Genomic DNA, 14,654 nt, shown 5'->3' on the forward strand with positions numbered 1-14,654 from the left:
CAACATGCATAGAAGTTGACACAAATGGGTTTGAATGGCTACTAAAGGTAACATCCTCACCTCTGAACTGTTTTCTTGTAATCAGTGTGTGTGCATAAAAGCTGAGTGAGTTTCTGGGATCCAGACAGACTCTTGCATCTTTCATCCAACCACTGACATTTCTGGATTGAGAGTCATGGGGAAAGCAAACAAATTGTCAATGGATCTACTGGAAAAGATAGCTGAACTGTATAAAACAGGAAAGGGATACAAAAAGATATCCAAGGAATTGATAATGCCAGTCAGCAGTGTTGAAACTGTGATTAACAAATGGAAAATCAGGGGCTCTGTAAAAACAAAACCACGGTCAGGTAGACCAACAAAAAATTTGTCCACAACTGCCAGGAAAATTGTTCGGGATGCAAAGAAAAACCCACAAATAACATCAGCTGAAATACTGGACTCTCTGAAAACTAGCGTTGTGGCTGTTTCAAGATGCACAATAAGGAGGCACTTGAAGAGAAATGGGCTGCATGGTCGCCAGAAGAAAGCCGTTACTGTGCAAATGCCACAAAGTATCTCACCTACAATACGCAAGTCAGCACAGAGACAAGCCTTAAAATTTCAGGAACAAGGTAATTTGGAGTTATAGGACAAAAATTACATTTTACATTACGTTACATTTGGAGAGAGGTCAACAAGGCCTATGATGAAAGGAACACCATTCCTACTGTAAAGCACGGATGTGGATCGCTGATGTTTTGGGCATGTGTGAGCTACAAAGGCACAGGAAACTTGGTCAAAGTTGAAGGAAAGATGAATGCAGCACGTTATCAGCAAATACTGGAAGCAAATTTGCAATCATCAGCCCAGAAGCTGGGCATGGGACATACTTGGACATTCCAACATGACAACGATTCAAAACACAAGGCCGAGTCGACCTGTCATTGGCTACAACAGAACAGAGTGAAGGTTCTCAGTCTCCTGACCTCAATATCATTGAGCCACTCTGGGGAGATCTCAAGCGCTAGACAGCCCAGGAATTTACCGGAACTGGAGGCTTTTTTCCAAGAAGAGCGGGCAGCTTTACCGTCTGAGAAAATAAAGAACCTCATCCACAACTACCACAAGAGACTTCAAGCTGTTATTGACGTTAGAGGTGGCAATACACAGTATTAAGAAATGGTGTATGTGAACTTTTGATCAGGCTCGTTTGAATATTTTGGGTTGTCATTATGATTTAAAAAGAGAAAACACAGTAGTTTGACAATAAATGGCTTCATCCAATCACTAACCATGAGTGGAGAAAAAGTTTTGATGTTATCAGTGATATTCTCTGAAAAAAGGCCAAGAAAGCAAAAATTCTGCTGGGGTATGTAAATTTCTGAGCATACATATATACATACATACACACGCAAAACGAAAAATTGTAAAAAAGACACGAAAATATTACGCCAATAGACATGCAGTTCCATGTAAACACAGAAATTTACAAGTACCCATATTTGGTATTGCTGAGTCCAGAACAACCTGAGCTATAAAAGTCAGTGCTGAACCCCTACAGTAAACATGTAAAAAAAAAAAAGTAAAATCATAGAAAATAGCCGGATTACTTACGGTAATGCTCTTTTAATGAGTCCATGACAGCACCCACTGGAGAGATAGGGATCCGCCCCAAGGAACAGGAAACCTACAGAGACATAAAAGGGGGCGGTCCCCCTCTCCTCCTCAGTTTAATTTCAGAGTACCCGGAGGACCGCCAGTGTTAGTCAACCATTACAATGTATCATCAGAACATAAACTTCATAGAAGTAATTACATTGGCTTTTATTAGGGAGGGATGTGACTGGGTGCTGTCATGGACTCATTAAAAGAGCATTACCGTAAGTAATCCGGCTATTTACCCTTCGCCATGACAGCACCCACTGGAGAGATTTCCAGAGACCAACACCTAGGGGGGGACCACCGTGCTGAGGATAGTCCTGCCAAAGTGTAGGTCAGAGTCTGAAGACAGGTCAAGCCTGTAGTGATTATAGAAAGTGGAAGGAGCCAACCAAGTTGCATCCTTACATATATCCTCGATTGGCACGTTCCCTTTTTCGGCCCAGGAAGAAGCCATGGCTCTGGTGGAATGTGCTTTGATACCCTCCGGAGGTTCTTCGTTTTTCATGGAATAGGCCAACCGGATAGCGTCTCTTATCCACCTGGATAATGTTGCTCTTGTGACTCCATATCCTTTCTTTTTGCCCTGGAAGGATATGAACAGAGCCCTATTCTGCCTCCAACTACTAGTTTTCTCAATATATTGCAAAACTACTCTCCTGACGTCTAGAGTATGAAATTTTTGTTCTTCAGGAGTAGAGGGGTCTTTAAAGAAAGTAGGAAGATGTATCTCTTGTGACCTGTGGAACTTCCCTGCTACCTTAGGAAGGTATAAGGGGTCCGGTTTTAAGATTAGTCTGTCATGAAATGTGAGAAGGTAAGGTTGATCTATCGACAAGGCCTGAATGTCGCTGACTCTTCTAGCCGATGTTAAGGCTACTAAGAAGGCTGTTTTTAGCGACAAGTGTTTCAAAGATGCTGTGTCTATAGGCTCAAACGGAAATTCTGTTAGAGAGTCTAAGACTAGATTTAGATCCCAAGGAGCTACCCTAGGTATGTGGACAGGAGTAACTCGTTCACAGGCCGTGATGAAGCGGGATACCCATTTATTACCAGCAATATTATGGCCATAGAGGGCACCCAGAGCGGACACCTGGACCTTTAGTGTGTTAACTGACAGACCTAACTCTTTCCCTTTCTGTAGAAATTCTAGTATAGATTTTATTGGGACTTCAGAGGGGTTTGAACTAGTATGGAACTGAAGAAACTTCTTCCATATTTTGGTGTAAATTTTTGTTGTAGATGGTTTCCTGCTAAGCAGGAGTGTATCAATTAGGCCTTTTGAAAACCCCCTGGAATTTAATATCTGCCTTTCATATTCCAGGCCGTCAGGTAGAAAGGTCCCTGAGAGAGAAGGTTTGGGATTGAGGGAAGGACCCAAGGATCCGTCACCGACATTGACCGCAGGCACGAGAACCATGGTCTCTTGGGCCAGAATGGTGCTATTAGTATTATCCTGGCCTGCTCTTCCCTGATCTTCCGTATTACTTGTGGAAGCAGAATTATCGGAGGGAAAGCATACGCTAGTTTGAATTGCCAGGGTGTTTGAAGAGCATCTAGAATGTCCGGGTGATCTGCACGGGACCGAGATGCGAATTTCTGGACTTGTTTGTTTTGTTCTGTAGCGAACAGGTCTATTTGGGGCTTGCCCCATAACAATGTTATTTTGTGGAAAATGTGAGGATTGAGACACCATTCTCCTTGATGAAGAGTGTGTCGACTTAGAAAGTCCGCTTGTTGATTGTCCTCTCCTTTGATGTGGACTGCCGAGAGGGACAACACATGCTTTTCGGCCAGGATTAAGGTACTGTTTGCGGAAGACATTAGAGCGTCTGATCTTGTGCCGCCTTGTTTGTTTAAATACGCCACTGTCGTAGTGTTGTCTGAACAGATTCTGACGTGGCTTCCTCGTAGCTGTGGGAGAAATTGACGCAGTGCATAGTTTACTGCATTCAATTCTTTCAGGTTTGATGAATATAAATCCTCATTCTTATCCCAGGTTCCCTGGCAGAATCTATCTCCCATGTGTGTGCCCCACCCGTGGGGACTAGCGTCCGTAGTTATCGTGTGGGATGGTGATATTATCCAAGGGACACCCCCCGCTAGGTTGTTTTTATCTAGCCACCACTCTAAGGAGGATAAGACTTTCTCGGATAAAGTTATTTTTGATTCAAGGTGCCCCAGAAATTTTCTCTGTTCCCGAAGTATCTGATGTTGCAATGTTCGGGTATGAAGTTGTGCCCACTGAACGGCTGGAGTACAGGAGGAGAGGGATCCTAGCAAGGACATTCCTGCTCTTAGTGACATTTGAGGTTTGTGAATGGCCGCCACTACTTTACCCTCTATAAGAGATATTTTTTCTTGGGGAAGTAGACATTTTTGTTTTATGGAATCTAGATTGAATCCTAAAAATGTCTGAAGAGAAAGTGGGATGAGTCTGGATTTTTTATAGTTGACGATCCAGCCCAGGCTTTCTAAGGACGAGATAGTGTCAGCTAATCGTTCCGCACACTGAAGGGATGAATTTCCTACCACTAAAAAATCATCTAAGTAGGGAATGATTAATGTGTCTCTCTGGCGAAGGTAGGCCATTACTTCTAACATTACCTTCGTGAAGATCCTGGGTGCCGTGGAGAGACCAAAGGGCATGGCTGTATACTGGAAATGATGAATCTCCCCCTCAAGAGTTACTGCCACTCTTAAGTATTTTTGATACCTGCTATGGATAGGGAGATGGTAGTAGGCATCTTTTAAATCAATGCCGCCCATTTTACAATTCGGAAAAAGGAGCTTAATGGCCGATCTAATAGACTCCATTTTAAACGTATAATTTTTAATAAACGTATTGAGTTTTCTAAGATTAATAATTGTTCGAAATGAACCATCGGGTTTAGGGATTAAAAATAACGGAGAGTAGAACCCTCTACCCTCTTGTCCCTTTGGCACCCTAACTAAAACATTTTTAACTATGAGACTTCTAATTTCCAGTTCAAGGGCCTTCTGTTGCACTGGTGAGGAAAGGGCTGTTAAAATAAAAGAATCATGGGGAATTTGGAGGAATTCTATCTTCATTCCTTCCTTAATAATATTTAGCACCCAGGAACTTGACGTGATTTTTCGCCATTGGGGAAAGAAAAATTTTAACCTACCCCCTACTGGGGTGTCTGGTGTTTCAGAATTTATTGTCTCTACGGAAGGGGGGGGCCTTTAAACATAGTGCCACCCTGTTTTCCCTCTCTTGTGGCCCATCGTGACGATCTTTCATTTTGTGTTCTTTTCCCGAACGGCCTCTTCCTAAAGGTCTTCCTATAGAAAGGAATTGAGGGGTCAGGGAAGGCTTTTTTCCTCTCTTTCGCTTTTTTGAGGATCTCGTCTAATGCTTTCCCAAACAAAAACTCACCCTCACACGGAATAGCACAAATCTTAGCCTTTGACTGCGTATCCCCCTTCCAGCTCTTCATCCATAACGCACGTCTGGCATTATTAATCAGACCCGCTGATCTTGCTGCAAGGCGAAGAGAGTCAGCTGAAGCATCGGCCATGAATGCTGCTGCACCTCTAATTAGTGGTATCGCATCCCGCAATTTTTGTCTGGAGACCCCCTGTTCAATCTGTTGATCCAGCTGATCAATCCAAACAAGCATGGATCTAGCAGTGCATGTGCTGGCAATTGATGGTTTAAATATGCCCGTGGAAGCTTCCCATGATCGTTTTAGTGACGATTCTGCCTTCCGATCTAGAGGATCAGAAAGTAGGCCCGCATCCTCTACTGGTAGAGCTGACTGTTTTGAGGTGGAGGCGACTGCAGCGTCCACCTTAGGAATTTTAGTCCATGAAATTAACTCCTCATCATTAAAGGGGTACTTCCTTTTGGAGGCTGACGGGAGAAAACCTCTCTGGTCCTGTTTCTCCCACTCCCTCTTTATCAGTGCCTTAACCGCAGGAATTACTGGGAATGCTCTTCTCTTCCTCTCTGCCAACCCTGCAAACATGATGTCTTGTGCAGTTTGGTCGTCTTTTGCATCCTCACAACCTATAGTATTCCTGATGGACTTTACTAGGTAGTCCACCCCATCAAGGGGAAAACAAGCTCGACCCTCAATGTCGGATTGTGTTGAGGAAGAGGATGATGCCTGCGAGGAGTCTGAGTGGATAACGCCTTCCTCCTCGGACTCAGAGCTGGGTATAGCCTTTTCTTTCCCGGATCTTTTAAGGGGGGTACTGGCTTGTGAGATGGCCTGTAATTCCTCTCTAATTATGGCCCGTATATCTGTGACCGACATAGATGGACTCTGCATTGTTTCCGCTATACATTGATTGCAGAGTTTTTTGGGGTGGGAATCTGGGAGAGGCTCGTCACATAACGCACACTGTTTGTGCTTAGATTTTTGTCTCCTTTTGGCCTGGGAGAAGAAGACATTTGTGGAAAAGAGTGTCAGCTTTATAGGCAGAGGGGAATTTACACTCACCCAGTGAAGCTGTACGGTACCGAAATAGGAGGTTGCGACTTTCTGGATCTTGAATCCTTGGTCTCGCTCCTGTGGCTGGCATCTGAGGACCTTTTGCTGGCTGGCTCACCTGCTGGGTCCACTGTTTTGCCTGGGGACGACATGTTGCATCGCCTGTGCGTTTGCAACTTCCCCCTTTTTATAGGCCAAGATCCGGTCATTTCTCTTTTTTTTTTTTTTTTCTCTCTCCACAGCGGTGTACTGCGCATGCGCGAAACCGCGCTTTCCCTCACCGCTGTGTGAGTGACCCGGAAGTGTTCCCATACCTCCGGGTCAGTATGGGGATTCTTACACCGCTCCACGCATGTGCGGCCGCCATCTTATCCCGGCCTGCGCTATGGAGCGGTGTACCGGCTGCCGCTGCAGCTGTGCCGCAGATCCCGGACCTTTTACCTGCTGGCCCTCATCTGGAGCCTCTTCAAGGCCGCACCTCTGCAGCGTTGCCCTGTGGAATCGAGCGGCGTCTTTCCGGACCCAGCCATCCCACATGCCGGACAGACGAGGGGGGAGCCGTCTAACGGAGTCTCCCCCGACGCTGCTTCTGGACTGCATCCCCTGCCGTTCCCGCAGAAACCGCACAGGCGGATGCTCCTAGCCCAGGTATGATCTTCTGTAGTTTTCTCAGAGAATCCAGAGATCCTGTCCCCTGGGAACAGGAAACCTAAACTGAGGAGGAGAGGGGGACCGCCCCCTTTTATGTCTCTGTAGGTTTCCTGTTCCTTGGGGCGGATCCCTATCTCTCCAGTGGGTGCTGTCATGGCGAAGGGTAAAAAAACTTTTTTTTCATCCTATCACCGAACAAAAACTACCATAAAATGTGATCAAAAAGTTGTATATTAATTAAAAATGGTATACAGGGTCATTTCGCACAGCAAAAACAAGCCCCCACTCAGCTCCGACAGGAGAAAAATAAAAAGCTGTAGCTCTCACAATATGGTGATTCAAAAACAATTTTTTTATCAAATGGATCTTAATGTGCAAAACGCAGAAAAACACAAATCTACCGGACTATAAGACGCACCCCAAATTTTCAGAAGGAAAATAGGGAAAAAAATTAATGCGTCAAATGAGGGTCCGTCTTACAGACCAAATTCAGCTTACCAGGGGGGATGGGGTGATCGGGAGAGTGGTCACAGGGGGTGTTCGGTGGTCTGGCGATGATCTGACTCATCTCAGGCTGGTGTGGTAGGTTCGGCGGTGCCTGGTGGTGCGGGGGCTCCGCCGACATTTTGTAAAAGCCCGGAGCCCCTGCACATCCATTGCTGTAAATGCGGTGGCCTCCAGGAAAATGGCCACCGGAGGCAGCGCATGCACGGAATGAGATCTCGGCACCGAGATCGTCTCCCGAGATCTCATTCAGCACAGGCGCCGCTTCCAGTGGCCATTTTTCCGGAGGCCTCTGCATTATAGCAATGGAAGTGCGGGGGCTCCGGGCCTTCATAAAATATCCACCGAACCTGCCACACCAGCCTGGTACTGGAGTAAGATCATTGCCCTGCACGCCGGACCACCGAACACCCCCTCTTCCCAGCCCAGGGCCAGCAGAATCGCCCGACTCCTGCTGTCGCCACACTCCTGGTAAGTACTTCCAGACTATAAAACGTACCCCCATTTTCCGCCAAAAATTTTTGGGGAAAAGTGCATCTAAGGGTATGTTTCCACGGTCCGGATATGCAGCAGATACCCACTCCGTCCAAAGCGCTGCCGGCTTTTGTACACGCGGTGATTCCACATGTGTTCATTGAATACATACGAAATCACCGCATCCTATGACATCACCTCTATTCACTGAAAGTGTTCTCGCAGCTGGCCTAAACTGCTGTGACTTCCTTCGGGACCGTGGGAAATGCCAGGGATGAGGTCATAGCAGTTCATGCCGGCTGCAAGAACAGCTTCAGTGAATAGAGGTGATGTCACTGATGCTGCGCTCACTCACAACCTGACATGCACTGAACTCTTGAGCGTGGGAAAATCAACTGGTATTTTCCCCACGCTCAAGAGTTCATCTGAGTTCAAGCTGTGAGGGAGCACAGACTCAGTGACGTCAGCGCTTGGCTCTGAAGCAAGCGCCAGCAGCATCTCATTCATTCCCCAGTAGTTTACAGCCGGGGCGATCGCATTAGCACCGCTCCAGGTTGTAAACTGTATATCCCCTAGATATGGATTACGGCGTAGGACTGAACGACAGACAGGTATGGAGGTATGGGTATATTGTTGGTTTGTTTGTTTTTTCTTTATTACAGGAGATCGAGGGTGTCGCATGGATTAGCAGAAGCAATAAAATGGTCAAACTGTGTTGTGTTTTATTTGATTAACCCCTTAATGACCGGAGCTTTTTTCAGTTTTGCGTTTTCGTTTTTTGCTCCCCTCCTTCCCAGGCCCATAACTTCTTCATTTTTCTGTCAATATGGCCATGTGAGGGCTTAGTTTTTGCAGGACCAGTTGTACTTTTGAATGACACCATTGTTTTTACCATGTCGTGTACTAGAAAACGGGAAAAAAATTCTAAGTGCGGTGAAATTGCAAAAAAAAGTGCAATCCCACACTTGTTTTTTGTTTGGCTTTTTTGCTAGGTTCACCAAATGCTAAAACTGACCTCCCATTATGATTCTCCAGGTCATTACGAGATCATAGACACAAAAGATGTCTAGGTTATTTTTTATCTAAGTGGTAAAAAAAATTCCAAACTTTGCTAAAAACAAAAAGAAAAAAATTGCCCTTTTTTCCGAGACCCGTAGCATCTCCATTTTTCGTGATCTCGGGTTGGGTGAGAGCTTATTTTTTGCGTGCCGAGCTGACGTTTTTAATGATACTATTTTGGTGCAGATACATTCTTTTGATTCCCCGTTATTGCATTTTAATTCAATGTCGCGGCGACCAAAAAAAAATAATTCTGGAGGTTTTAATTTTTTTCTCGTTACACCGTTTTGCGATCAGGTTAATCTTTTTTTTTTAATAGATCGGGCGATTCTGAACACGGTGATACCAATTATGTGTATGCTTGATTTTTTTTTTTATTGTCTTATTTTGAATGGGGCGAAGGGGGGTGATTTAAACTTTTATATTTTTTAAAACATTTTTTTTTTTACTTTTGCCATGCTTCAATAGCCTCCATGGGAGGCTAGAAGCTGGCATAACCTGATCGGCTCTGCTACATAGGAGCGATGCTCAGATTGCTCCTATGTAGCTGAATTACAGCATTGCTATGAGCGCCGACCACAGGGTGGCACTCACAGCAATCTGGCATCAACAACCATAGAGGTTTTCATTAGACCTCTAGTTGTCATGCCGACGCATCATTGACCCCCGATCACGTGAGGGGGTCAACGATGTGCGCATTTCCGTCTGGATGGCCGGAAGCACTAAATGCCGCAGTCAGCATTTGACAGCGGCATTTAACTAGTTAATAGGCGCGAGTGGATCACGATTACACCAGCGCCTATTGCGGGCACATATCAGCTGTTCAAAACAGCTGACATGTCCCGGCTTTGATGTGGGCTCACCGCCGGAGCCCACATCAAAGCGGGGGTTCTACCCTCGGACGTACTATTCCCTCTGATGGCAGAAAGGGGTTAAAAGACTTTATTCTGGCTGTCTTTATTTAACACTTTACCAACTACAAGATTAGTAATGGATAGGTGTCTTATTGACACCTCTCCATTACTAAGCCATCTTGATGTCACCTAACAATACAAAGGTGACATCAACCCCACAACTATTACCCCACTTGCCACCGCTACAGGGCAAGTGGGAAGAGCGAGGCTAAGGCTGGTTTCACACTTGCGGTCGGGAGGGCTGCGAATGGCAGGGTACTTCCTACTTGAAGCTCCGCCTACTTCTCCATGCGTTCTGCGTTGCCCTGCGTACCGTGCGTGTGCACATATGAGCCAGCCGCTGACCACTACATCCTAAATCGCAGATTCGGGGGCTACACTCCAGGGATCCCTGCAGGTTTCCAGCACACGGTTTATATAATGTCTACTGGCAAGAAAGCACAGTGGGGGCCTCACAAAGAAGAACCCTGTGCCACCTGGGGGCCCCCACATACAAGAACCCTGTGTCAACTGGGGGCCCCCCACATACAAGAAACCTGTGTCACCTGGGGCCCCACATACAAGAACCCTGTGCAACCTAGGGGCCTCACATACAAGAACCCTGTGCAACCTAGGGGCCCCACATACAAGAACCCTGTGTCACCTGGTGCCCCCCACATACAAGAACCCTGTGTCACCTGGGGGCCCTACATACAAGAAACCTGTGTCACCTGGGGGCCCTACATACAAGAAACCTGTGCCACCTGGGGAACGTGATAGTGGCAAAATACAGCTCTGAGGCAAGAACAGGCAGCAAGTGACCAACCACCCACATTCGGGGTACCAGGGGTAGGAGGCAGAGGCCAGGTATCTAGGGCTTACTGACCCCAGCAGCCCACCGTGCCCAGTGCAGGGGTATCAGCAACGCTAACTGTAGCGATACAAGACCCCGACCAGGTTACAGCACAGCCTCCATTGTACTAAACATGGTGACAGCTGGTGGGGAAGGATCAGTACTGCACCAGCAGCAAGGAGAGCTCCCCCCCCGCGGCTACAGGGGGGCACCCGAACAGTGGGGGCTTCCTCCAGGACACCTGTGAGGCGGCAAAAGTACCTGCAGGCTTCATGGCACCATCAGCCGCGTGCCATCTGCCTGGCAGTCCCCCGTCTCCTCTCCCCACCGCTATGTGATGGAATACTCACAGCTAGCAGGACCGGAGGCTTCTGCCCATCAGCTGCTGCTCTTGTATGACATAAACACCTGGCGATGATGGGGTTAAAATGAGCCCTCCAAAGCCTGAGCATGGCACCGCCTCTTCCTGCTCTGCAGCGGGGGCCGGGTGTCATAGTAACAGTGTCTGAGGCTCCTGCTATGGCTGCGCTAGCAGATCGGAGGTGGTCTGTGGCTGTCACTGTGGACGGGTCCGTGCTGAGGAGACTGGAATGGAGGCGCTGCAGGGAGGTCCTCAGCCTATCCCCTCCGCACTGACAGGACAGAAGGAGCTGCTGCAGGCTCCTCATAAGTCTCCATTCTAGTCCGCTCTTCTGGCTTTTTTATGGAATTGCTCAAGGTTTTATTGGGGCAAACAAAGGTCACACATGAATATTTTACTGTTCTATATCTTATATATTTGGCAAAAAAAAATTCCCTGATTAATAAAACTTACATTTTAACTTCTTAAGGACCAGAGGTATTTTTGTTTTTGCATTTTCGTTTTTTGCTCCCCTTCTTCCCAGAGCCATAACTTTTATATTTTTTGGTCAATATGGCCATGTGAGGTATTTTTTTGCGGGACAAGTTGTTCCTTTGAATGACACCATTGGATTTGACATATTGTGTACTGGAAAACGGGAAACAAATTCCAAATGCGGTTAAATTGCAAAAAAAAAGTGCAATTCCCACAGTTTTGGGTTTGTTTGTTTTTTACCATGTTCCCTGAATGCTAAAACTGACCTGTCCATATGATTCTCCAGGTCATTACGAGTTTGTTATAAAAGAAAAACAATAGCGCCATTTTCCGATACCCGCAGCGTCTCCATGTTTTTGTGATCTCAGGTTGGGTGAGGGCTTATTTTTTGCATGCCGAGCTGACGTCTTTAACCCCTTAGTGACGGAGCCAATTTGCAGCTTAATGACCGGGGCCAATTTTTACAGTTCTGACCACTGTCGCTTTGAGGTTATAACTCTGGAACACTTCAACGGATCCTGCTGATTCTGAGATTGTTTTTTTTTTTGTGACATATTGTATTTCATGTTAGTGGTAAAAAATTTTCGATATTACTTGCGTTTATTTATGAAAAAAATGGAAATATGGCGAAAACTTTTAACATTTTGCAATTTTCAAACTTTTAATTTTTATGCCCTTAAACCAGAGAGCTATGTCATGCAAAATAGTTAATAAATAGCATTTCCCACATGTCTAATTTAAATCAGCACAATTTTGGAAACAGCATTTTTTTTTTTTGTTAGGAAGTTCTGAGGGTTAAAAGCTGACCAGCGATTTCTCATTTTTACAACAAAACTTACAAAACCATTTTTTTAGGGACCATCTCACATTTAAAGTGAACATGACAGAAAATACCAAAAAGTGACACCATTCTAAAAACTACACCTCTCAAGGTGCTCAAAACCACATTCAAGAAGTTTATTAACCTTTTACGTGCTTCACAGGAACTAAAGCAATGTGGAAGGAAAAATGTAACATTTAACTTTTTTTTTACAAACATTTTTCTTCAGAACCAATTTTTTTTATTTTCACAAGTGTTGTGCAATTTCTCCTGAATACGCCGATACCCCATATGTGAGGGTAAACGACTGTTTGGGCGCATGGCAGAGCTCGGAAGGGAAGGCGCGCCGTTTGACTTTTTCAATGCAGAATTGGCTGGAAATGAGATCGGACGCCATGTCGCGTTTGGAGAGAAAATCTGACTCTGGGGGGCGCTATACACTTTTTCCACAGCGCCGTTAACTAACGGGGGAGGTTATTTACTTTTTTTTTATTTTGATCACTGTAATAGGGTCTATCACAGTGACCAAAATGAACCAATAGGAAAAATCTTCCTCTTGTTGTTGTTGCCGGGTGCCGGCCGGCAGATCTTGGTGGGTGCACTGCGCATGCGCCCACCATTTTCTTGCTGGAAGAAGACGCCGGCGGCCGTTGGGGGAAGCAGGACGACCCAGGGACACTGGTAAGTATGTTGGGGGTTGGGGACCCTATTTCTCTCTACTCTGATCACATCAAATTAAATGGCACATCAGACTTTTTTTTTTTTTGTGCCTGCCTTTACTAACCGTGTATGATTGCAAAACAGGGGTCGCCCGAATCAAGTTCTTTGGGGTCTCGGCTACCCCCCGGCAGCCGAGACCCCGAGATCTGCCGAGAGCCGGCTGGCAGATCTCGACATGCGCATTCGCAGGCCATTTTCTTACCGGAACAAGACGTCAGCAGCCGTGGGGAGAAGCAGGAGGATCCAGAGACACCGGGAGACAAGGGTAAATGTCGGGGGGGGGCGATCGGAGACCCTATTTCTCTGTCCTTTGATGTGCGATCACATCGGAGAAAAGAAAAATGAAATGGCAAATTGCGCTTTCTTTTCTTTTTGCGGTTGCCGGTAAGCGGTTAATACCGGCGATCGCAACCGGGGGTCGGTACCGACCCGAATCGTGTTCTCTGGGGTCTCGGCTACCCCCGGCAACAGAGACCCCGGAGAAAATCCGACTCTGGGGGGCGCTATACACTTTTTCCAATAATTAACGGCGCTGTGGTTTAAGTACCCTTAACTACAGCAGTTAAAAGGCATATCGGTGGTTGTTAAGGGGTTAATGATACCATTTTGGTGCAGATACGATCTTGCATTTTAATGCAATGTTGCGGTGACCAAAAAAAACATAATACAGGTCGTTATATAGAGACTAGATGGTGGCCCGATTCTAACGCATCGGGTATTCTAGAATATGCATGTCCACGTAGTATATTGCCCAGTCACGTAGTATATTGCCCAGTCACGTAGTATATTGCCCAGTCACGTAGTATATTGTCCAGTCACGTAGTATATTGCCCAGCCACGTAGTATATTGGCTAGCCACGTACGTGGTATATTGCCCAGACACGTAGTATATTGCCCAGTCACGTAGTATATTGCCCAGCCACGTAGTATATTGCCCAGCCATGTAGTATATTGCCCAGTGATGTAGTATATTGCCCAGTCATGTAGTATATTGCCCAGCCACGTAGTATATTGCCCAGCCACGTAGTATATTGCCCAGTGACGTAGTATATTGGCCAGCCACGTAGTATATTGCCCAGCCACATAGTATATTGCCCAGTCACGTAGTATATTGGCCAGCCATGTAGTATATTGCCCAGCCACGTAGTATATTGCCCAGTCACGTAGTATATTGCCCAGTCACGTAGTATATTGCCCAGCCACGTACGTAGTATATTGCCCAGCCACGTACGTAGTATATTGCCCAGCCACGTAGTATATTGGCCAGCCACGTAGTATATTGGCCAGCCACGTAGTATATTGGCCAATCACGTAGTATATTGGCCAGTCACGTAGTATATTGCCCAGCCTCGTAGTATATTGCCCAGCCACGTAGTATATTGCCCAGCCACGCACGTAGTATATTGCCCAGCCACGTAGTATATTGGCCAGTCACGTAGTATATTGCCCAGTCACGTAGTATATTGGCCAGCCACGTACGTAGTATATTGCCCAGCCACGTAGTATATTGCACAGCGATGGAGTATACAGCACAGAGCCACGTAGTATACAGAGTTAAAATAAAAAATAAACATATACTCACCCTCCGAAGGCCCGTTGAAGTCCTGGTCCTGTGCGCGATGCCCAGCCACGTAGTATACTGCCCAGCCACGTAGTATATTGCCCAGTGACGTAGTATATTGCCCAGCCACATAGTATATTGCCCAGTCACGTAGTATATTGGCCAGCCACGTAGTATATTGCA

The 14,654-nt window shown here is 46.1% G+C and overlaps 1 protein-coding gene across 1 annotated transcript in view; it reads right to left on the reverse strand.

The window, feature by feature from the left end:
- The window catches only part of CCSAP (centriole, cilia and spindle associated protein), a 44,277-nt gene extending 33,180 nt beyond the window's left edge, over positions 1-11,097 (reverse strand). Inside the window, exon 1 of the mRNA XM_077292795.1 lies at positions 10,886-11,097. The gene's annotated coding sequence lies outside the window, so the exon portion shown is untranslated. The remainder of the gene's footprint in view (positions 1-10,885) is intronic.
- Between the last annotated feature and the right edge of the window lie 3,557 nt (positions 11,098-14,654).

This window comes from Ranitomeya variabilis, chromosome 2 (assembly GCF_051348905.1).
Source record: "Ranitomeya variabilis isolate aRanVar5 chromosome 2, aRanVar5.hap1, whole genome shotgun sequence".
NCBI lineage: Eukaryota > Metazoa > Chordata > Amphibia > Anura > Dendrobatidae > Ranitomeya > Ranitomeya variabilis.